The sequence below is a fragment of the Neophocaena asiaeorientalis genome, unplaced genomic scaffold, assembly GCF_003031525.2.
Source record: "Neophocaena asiaeorientalis asiaeorientalis breed wild unplaced genomic scaffold, Neophocaena_asiaeorientalis_V1.1 scaffold85, whole genome shotgun sequence".
Taxonomy (NCBI): Eukaryota; Metazoa; Chordata; class Mammalia; order Artiodactyla; family Phocoenidae; genus Neophocaena; species Neophocaena asiaeorientalis.
In genome coordinates, this window is record NW_020174301.1 from 5,316,395 (window position 1) to 5,325,367 (window position 8,973).

Genomic DNA, 8,973 nt, shown 5'->3' on the forward strand with positions numbered 1-8,973 from the left:
TCGGCTGCGGCGCCAGCCCGAGCTTTTGTCCCCGTGCGAGCGTGGTGCGGCGTGCGGTGAGGGCTGCGTCTCCCCTCCCCCGACCCGAGTCCTTACTGAAAATAACAGTAGTAATAAGAAAAGTGCTGCCGCTATGAGTGAGTGGCCTTGCAGCCTCCCGCTTTGGTCTCAGAGAAAGAAAGGAGGAAAGAGCTGTTCTGTTCCCTCCCCTAAGTGATGCCCTGGACAGGAGGGGAAGACCACGGTCTCCGGAGGGGCTTGGACTTCAGTGGGAGGAAGACCTTGGGCGCCCGCCCGCTGGTCAAAACAAAATTAGCGACCATTGAGGCCCTTCGAAGTCGGCTGGGTGGGATGGGCGGACTTTTCTTCCTGGGACCCTTAAGGTCATGCAGAACAGGGCTGACCCAGCTCAGGGTCTTGAGTCAACTGACACTCAAGGAAGGTCTGTAAACACATCTGATTTATTGTATCAACTCTGGAGTATCAGGGCTGGGCAGGGCTGGGCTGGGCTGGAGAGTAGGGCAAACATTCTAAGCAAATCCACCTTTTCTATTTATCAGAGTAAAAAAGAACAAAATACAAGAACAATCTCCTACTGCCTGGAGGTTTTATCATCTAGAGCTTGAGGCTGGTAAGCAACCTTTCAACACCACCAGATCCAGAAGTTCTAAACTGAAGAGGTGAGATTCTAAGGTTTGAGGAGAACGGGCACAGCACCTTATTAAACCTCTAAGACTGATGAAAGAATTCCAAGTTTCAGGAATTCACACTCACTCCCTTCTCCGTGTCTATTCCTATATCCACTCTCACAACAGATATTCTAGTTATTATTTATGTAGGCACTTCCCAAATCTATCCTGATATAATGGGAATTGTATAATAGGTCTGATAATTCAGAAATCTTCAAAGAATAGGTGAACAAACTATCTCTAGAAAAAAATAATCGGTGGATAACTGAGCATCATTGAGAAAAAAGCCCAATCAAATAACCATGTGGGGAGAGAAATACTAGGAAAAAGGTAAGTAATGAGAGTAGAATGTCTCATATTCAACTACCAACTACAAAAATTAATTCATTATTTATCCATCTTGACAACATCCCTTTTGCTATCTTCTAGGAGGCAAACTTGACAATAAATCACAATCTGGTTGCTTCCATTTCAAAACAACTCTTCTGGGCTTCCCTGGTGGCGCAGTGGTTGAGAGTCCGCCTGCTGATGCGGGGGACACAGGTTCGTGCCCCGGTCCGGGAAGATCCCACATGCTGCGGAGCAGCTGGGCCCGTGAGCCATGGCCCGTGAGCCATGGCCGCTGAGCCTGCGCGTCAGGAGCCTGTGCTCCGCAACGGGAGAGGCCACAACAGTGAGAGGCCCACGTACCGCAAAACAAAAACAAAAACAAAAACAAAACAACTCTTCTTTCCCACTATCCTCAGTCTACTGTTAACCCTTCTCACCCAAAGGATGATGACACGAAAGCCACTGCTCTCCCTACATCCAACCTCCACCCGCTCCAGTTTATTTTGCCTCTTGCCTTGAGAATAGTTTTCTTAAAACACTGTTTATAATATGACATCTTCATACTCCAAAACTTCCAGTGAATCCCCACAAATCTTCAGATAAAGGCTCAACATTTCAGTGTCTTCATCCATGCAGTTAATCCTTCAACAGAATTTTATTGAATATATACTATATGCCAGTCTCTATGGTAGGTACCAGAGTTACAATGGTAAACAACATGGACATTATCTGTGTCTATATGGAGCTTAAGGACTATGAAGATTTTGAGGCTTTCCACAACCTATGCTCTCTTACCTCTCCAGCATCATCTCTAGCTACTCCTCTAAGCAAGTGCTCTGTTGTAGACAGAATAGTTTCCCTGTAGTGTGCCTCCCAAATGCACCCCCATCTCACCCAAATTAATTTATACACTGTCTCCTCACGTAAAGTCCTCCAGCTACCTCAACCCACATTGATCTCCTCATTCTTTCAACTTGTACTTTCAGAACCACCTATTTTTACTTAATACACTGCTTTGTGTTGCCATTCAATGGTTTTGTTGTACGTGTTTCCTGTCTCTCCAGCTGATTGTAAGTTCCTAGAAGTGAGAGACTTGGATCGTCTTGTTGAATTGAATTTGTTCTGGAAGTATATCACAGGGCATATATTATATCAGACCCCAGACTAGTAAGATAGGGAGGTCCCAAAATTGTGTAACTTTCACTTTTATTCTTGAAATTAATATCCAGCCCTTTTCTCTAACTGTCACAATAGTTCTGGTCCTTATAACTTCACACCAAAATTATAGGTACAGCGCAAAAGCCTAATAATGAACAGAGCTTACTCTTGTCCTTAACATGTTTATAACGGACTACACAGCTGCTTCTAAAATACACTCCCATATATAACTGTAAGTCTGAAAGAAGACATCGTACACAAAACTGCTAGGCACATGCTGGTACTCAGGACCTGACTGACCGGCAGGTTGGAAAATGGTAAGTTATCATCAAAGATTATCTTTGGCTAAAGAAAGGTTTCCCTATGAATTTAACTTTGGCCTTCTTCGGGTTAAGTATCAGTTCAGATTTTAAAATATATATGATTTGCTTATATTTTGCAGTTATGATTGAAATGCCTGTTAGAGTCAAACGCATCATTCCAGAATCTGTTCCTATAATCTTACAAATCTGAAACTAATTCTTCCAACCACACAGCAACCAAGTTCCTGTTAGTAGCTTGAACATCCTAACAAATTTCTCATCTAAGATAACTGAGAATACTTTTGAAATCATCGTGAAAGCAAACTGTAAGATGCAAGGAATTTTAAGAGAAACGTTAAATGCCACTTTTTAAAGTCAGGTAATAAAGTATAGGCTATTGGTTGAAACTATAAATAGCAGTTTTATATAGACCAATGGGAAGAAACATTCCAGTCTGTGTTTGAAAAAAGATGTTACTATTTGACTCTTACCAAAAGTACTCTTTCAACTTCTAATGGAAGTTAGCATACATTATTAGCGTTTTCTATTCTTCATTGACTTTTAAAGTGATTGAATATGGATTCATATTCACACAGCTTTTCAACTGCTGATTCACCACCACTTCAGTTTGGCTTTCTGTATAACTTCAAGTTGTTTTTTTTTAAAAAAGGGCAATCTGACTACTCAATAATTTTTCAGCAAATACGTTTGTAATACCTACCATGTAAGAGGCAATGAAGAAGACATGGCAAACCAGTTAGATTAGTTCCTTGTCCTCATGACATTTATGTTCAAGTACGAGAAAGTTAGACAATGTACAAGGTAGAGAAGCTAAACTTGAGACTTGTCATGAAGCCAGGTCACTAAAGGGGGCTGAAATGATTCCAGGTCAGTAGTATCCCTGGCTCTCAAGAGAAGCAAACAAAAATTCTATTCTGATGAAATTTGACAGATGAGCCACCAAAAATGAGGTCACAATCAAAGATTACTAAATACAGAAGAAAACATGCCACTCTGAATGAGAGTTATCAGAAGTAATAAATAGCAGATTCGGATAGTAAGTACTTCAGATCTCGTAATTCCCAGATAACAAATATAAAATAAGAGATGAAATATATAAATAATACAATAAAGTAATAAAAGGTACACATCACAAAAAAATGAACCAACAAGAAACTACCAAAAATGACCAAGTAAATTTTAAAAAATCAAAATTTTAAATATCAAGTGTTAAAAAAATTTTTTAATTCAATGAATAGGTGATACAGAAAATTATTTGGAACCAAATAATTAGTGAAATGGAAGGTAGATGTTTAAAAAATTGCTAAGAATACAGCTGTGAAATATTAGGAGATGGAAATATTAAAAAAGAGGTTAAGATATATAGAGGGCAGAATGATATGGTGTAATGCATAAATAATAGGAGTCCTAAGAGAGAATAGAAAACATGGAGGAGAGACAGCGTTTAAAGAAATAACAGCTGAGAACTTTACAAAGAAAACAAATCCACAGATAAAGGAAATACAACTTATATCAAACAGGATGAATAAACAGAAATCCAGACCTAGACACATTGTATTGAAACCAAACAACACTAAAAACAAAGGGAAAAGACACAGTCTACAAAGAAACAACAGACTAACCATAGACTTCTTAAATGGAATGGTGAAAGCCAGAAGACAATGGAATTGTGACTAGACTATAAGTAGCCAATTAAACTATGTAAACAGCAGAAACTCTTTCAACAATGAGAGCAAAATAAAGATATTTTAAGATAAACAAATATTGTTTTCCACTAAAGGCATTTCTACATTATTTATATACAATATATAAATATATTTATATAGCAAAAAATGACCTCTGTTAAAAGGTGTGAGATGAGGCTTCCTTGGTGGCACGGTGGTTGAGAGTCCGCCTGCCGATGCAGGGGACACGGGTTCGTGCTCCGGTCCAGGAAGGTCCCACATGCCGCGGAGCGGCTGGGCCCGTGAGCCGTGGCCGCTGAGCCTGCGCGTCCGGAGCCTGTGCTCCGCAACGGGAGAGGCCACAACAGTGAGAGGCCCACGTACCGCAAAAAAAAAAAAAAAAGGGGGGAGATGGAAGAATGAGGGAAAAAATTTTGTTTATATGTAGATAAATCTGACTAAACATTGATACATTTGAAATGATAGACTAGGATAAAAATTATTTCTTTGAGAAGATTAATAAAATGGATCACCTTTAATGAAATTGATTAAGGAAAAAAAGAGAAGGCAAAAGTGAATAATATTAGAAATAGAGACACTTATTTACATATGGAGCAGATGTTTAAAAAATGTTACAGACTAAAATTCACTTCTGGACATGATGAAGTAAAATGAATTAGGCTTGCTTTCCCACAACAAATAGGTGAAAAACTGAATAAAATACATGAAACAACTATTTTTAAGGGCATGGACAACAGACAACTCAGGACAGTGATCCTTTCAAAAAAGGCAAGCAAATAAGACGAGTCCTGTGAATGCTCTAGCTTCTGACTAAAGTAGATTTGCAGACCACAGGCGGAAGGAGGAGAAACTCAAACAGAGCTCAGTGGTCTCATTGCTTTTAGGAAACCAGATCACAGTCCTGGGAGACTGAAGTGGCTGGAAGCTGTGGGACAGAATACCTAGAAGAACAAACTATGTAGAAAAAGAGCTCCAAGAATCTACACAAGAATCCCCTTGAAACTTTACTGTGTACTAGGCTGTACACATGTAAGATGAAGCTACAAACGGTAGGCAAAATGAACAAATTGTTGAAAGAGGAACAATTTGTAGGGCTCACACAAGGTTAGGAGATATTTGAGTTCTGGCCAGGCACAGCAGAGATTCATTGGTGATCATCTAAGGCACTCAGTGGAAACTTCATCAGAGTCACACCTTAGTAGGGAGGCTAAAATACTGCTGAAGTAAAGGTACACTCCATCTACCCCAGCAAAACTTAAAACAGGCCTTGAAGAGATCAAACTGGTCTATAAATAACTTAACTGCCTGTAGAATAGAAAACAACAATCTTAAAGGAAGACAACAAATTCAGCACTCAACAAAGTAATGGTCAGCCTGCAGTCAAAAATTACTAAACATGCCACAAAGCAGGAGAATGTAGCCCATAACTCAGAGAAAAACCAATCATTAAAACAGACTTAGAATGACAGAGATGATGGAACTATCAATTAACTACATTCAAGTATTTAAAGGAAGACATGAAGATAGTGAGGAAGAAAATGAAAGTTTAAAGAACAAATAAACCAAATTGAAGTTTTAGAGAGGAAAATACAACATCTTAAGCAAAAATTTCACCAAGTGGAATGAATAGCAAATAAGACTCTTCAGAAGAAAAGATCAGTGAACATGAAGTAATCAATGAAAGCTATTCAAAGTGATACCCAGAGGAAAAAATCATTGAAAAAATCATAAACAGAGTTTTAGTGACTGGTGGAACAATAATAGTCTAACATATGAATATTTGAATCTTAGAAAGGAGGGGAGCAGAAAATATTCCAAATTTGAGGAAAACAATAATTTCACATTTCAAAGAATTCAGTGGTTCTCGGGCAGGGTAAACATATACCCACATACAAAACAAAATACACCCAGGTGTATTATAAGCAAATTGCTGAAAACCAGTGATAAAGAGAAAATCATAAAAGCTCCTGGAGTAAAAAGACAAACTAAATGCAAAGCAACAAAGATAAGGAGAGTAGACTTCTTGACAGAAACTAAGCAAACCAGAAGACACTGGGAATACTCTTTAAGGAGCCAAAAGGAAAAAAAACTGTCAAACTAGAATTCTATATCAGAAAAAGTATTCTTCAATAACATCAGAAACTTTTTTAAACAAATGAAAGATGAGAAAATGCATCACCAGCAGACCTGTACTACAAGAATGTTAAAGAACTTTCTTTGGGAGGAGAGAAAGTGATACCGAATAGAATCAACAGAACTAGACTCAGATATGACCCAGGTTTGGGAACTAAAAGCAAGGGCTTGAAAATAACTATGTATCTGGATCTGGTGGAAAAGAAAGACAACACATACAGAATGGTGGGGAATTTCAGCAAAAAGATGGAAATGATAAGAAAAGTCAAATGGAAAGGCTAGATATGAGAATTCCTTCAATGAGCTCGTCAGTAGACTGGATACATCTGAAGGAAGAAGCAGCAAATTTGAAGATAAGTAAAACAAAGTATAGTGTAGTCACATATTGAAATAATACACATTTGCAATAATGGATGCACCACAGCTATATCCAACATGATTGAGTTATAGAAGCATAATATATTTAACACTAGCCAAACTGGAAAATATATCATTTAGGGATACATACTTGTCTGGTAAGTTATTTTTTAAAGCAAGAGAATTCCTTAAACCACACTACAACTCAAAGACATAGCAGTCTCTGCTATGGCCACAGCTGACGAGACTGCAGTGAGGACCTGACCCAGGCTGGGACAATCCAGTTCTCTCTCTAGAGAATTAGATTGGGACAGAAGACCTTTATTAGTCACTATTGGGCCTTTGACCTGAAGTGAGTTGCTATGCACTTAACTGTATCCCGCCAAATTAATGCTAAATTCCTACCCCACAATGTGATGGTATTTAGAGATGGGATCTTTGGGAGATAATTTAATTTAGATGAGGTCATGAAGGCGGGACCTTCATGATGTCCCTTATAAGAAGAGACACCAGAGAGCTTGTTGTCTTCTCCCCCACTATGACATGACAGCACAGCAAGAAGACTGCCATCCATCAGCCAAGAAGAGAGCCCTCAGCAGAAACTGACCATGCTGACACCTTGATCTTGGACATCAAATCTCCAGAATTATGAGAAAATTAATTTCTGTTGTTTAAGCCACTCAGTCTATGGTGTTTTGTTATGGCAGCCTGAGCAAGACAGACAACTCTGTGAATAGACTAAAAGCCATCAGTTACAAAACAGAAGACTCACAGACTTAGAGAATGAACTTATGGTTACCAGGGGGAAGGGTACAGAGAGCGATAGTTTGGGAGTTTGGGGTTGACATGTACACACTGCTATATTTAAAATAGATAACCAACTAGGACCTACTATATAGCACAGGGAACTCTGCTCAATATTCTGTAATAACCTAAATGGGAAAAGAATTTGAAAAAGAATAGATACAAGTGTATGTATAACTGAATCACTTTGCTGTACACCTGAAACTAACACAACATTGTTAATCAACTACACTCCAATATAAAATTTTTTAAAAGCCATCGAACTGTGCATTTTAAATGGGTAGATTTGTATAGTGTGTGAATAAAATTTTAGAAAACGAACAATAAATCGTCCTGTATCGTGGGCTCAATTCCAGTCTCCAATTTCCTGGCTGGGAGAACTTAGGCAAGTCATTTAACTTCCAAACTTCATGATTAAAAGCTTTGATCTTTAAATCCTGGCTCTCTCACTTGCTACTCCTGCATCCTTAGGCACAGCCTCTATAAGCCTGAAGTTTCCTCATCTAAAAAAGAGTTGCTTCCTCTTAGAGATCTTTTATGGATTCAATGAGAAAATGAATATTAAATATATTACCATAATCTGGCATATGGTAAATAATAAAATTTGTTATTATTTGCTGGGTTCAAATGCACATAATAAAAGTAATATCCACCTAGCAAGGTTACTGTGGACTACAAATGCAATAATGTATATAAAAGAATGTTTTAATTAGACCATTAATGAATGGTAATTATTTACTTGGTTAATAATGTATTTTGTGGTTCATACCCCTCTATATCACCACTAGAGTCATAATTTTCATCTAGGGAGCTTCTGAGCTAATGTATAAAGGCACCAATCTAATTGTCCACCATTCTGAAACCTCTATTCAGTTTTTCTCAGCCTCCTAATTGTGCCCACATCTAAGATTTCACATTTAAAATGGCCATTTGGAGGTGGAGCATTGATATCACTTGGGGCATTTAATATCAATCAACTTCTTGGGAATTATGTTCTGAATGGTTTCTGTGCTATCCTGTAGTAAATAGTAAATGCTTTATTATCATTATATGGAAGCCCTAACATAGTGAAACTTAATTTGAAGCAGAGGGTTAGAGGCTGGTCATGCAGCATACTGGAAAAGTACATAGAAGTTGGCAGTAACTTGGGGAAACAGAAAAATTGTACTGAAAAAGGAGAGAAGAAGTCAAAAACAGAGGAATGAGTAATTGAGTCCAGATCCAGGTCGTAATGTGAAATTTGAAGGGTCTCTAATATAGACATTAGGGCTAGTGGCAGGGTTTGGTAGAGCAATGTGGAGATGTTAAATTTTTTATTTTTATTATTTTTTGTGGTACGCAGGCCTCTCACTGTTGTGGCCTCTCCCGTTGCGGAGCACAGGCTCCGGACGCGCAGGTTCAGCAGCCATGGCTCACGGGCCCAGCCGCTCCGCGGCATGTGGGATTTTCCCGGAGCGGGGCACTAACCTGTGTCCCCTGCATCGGCAGGCGGAT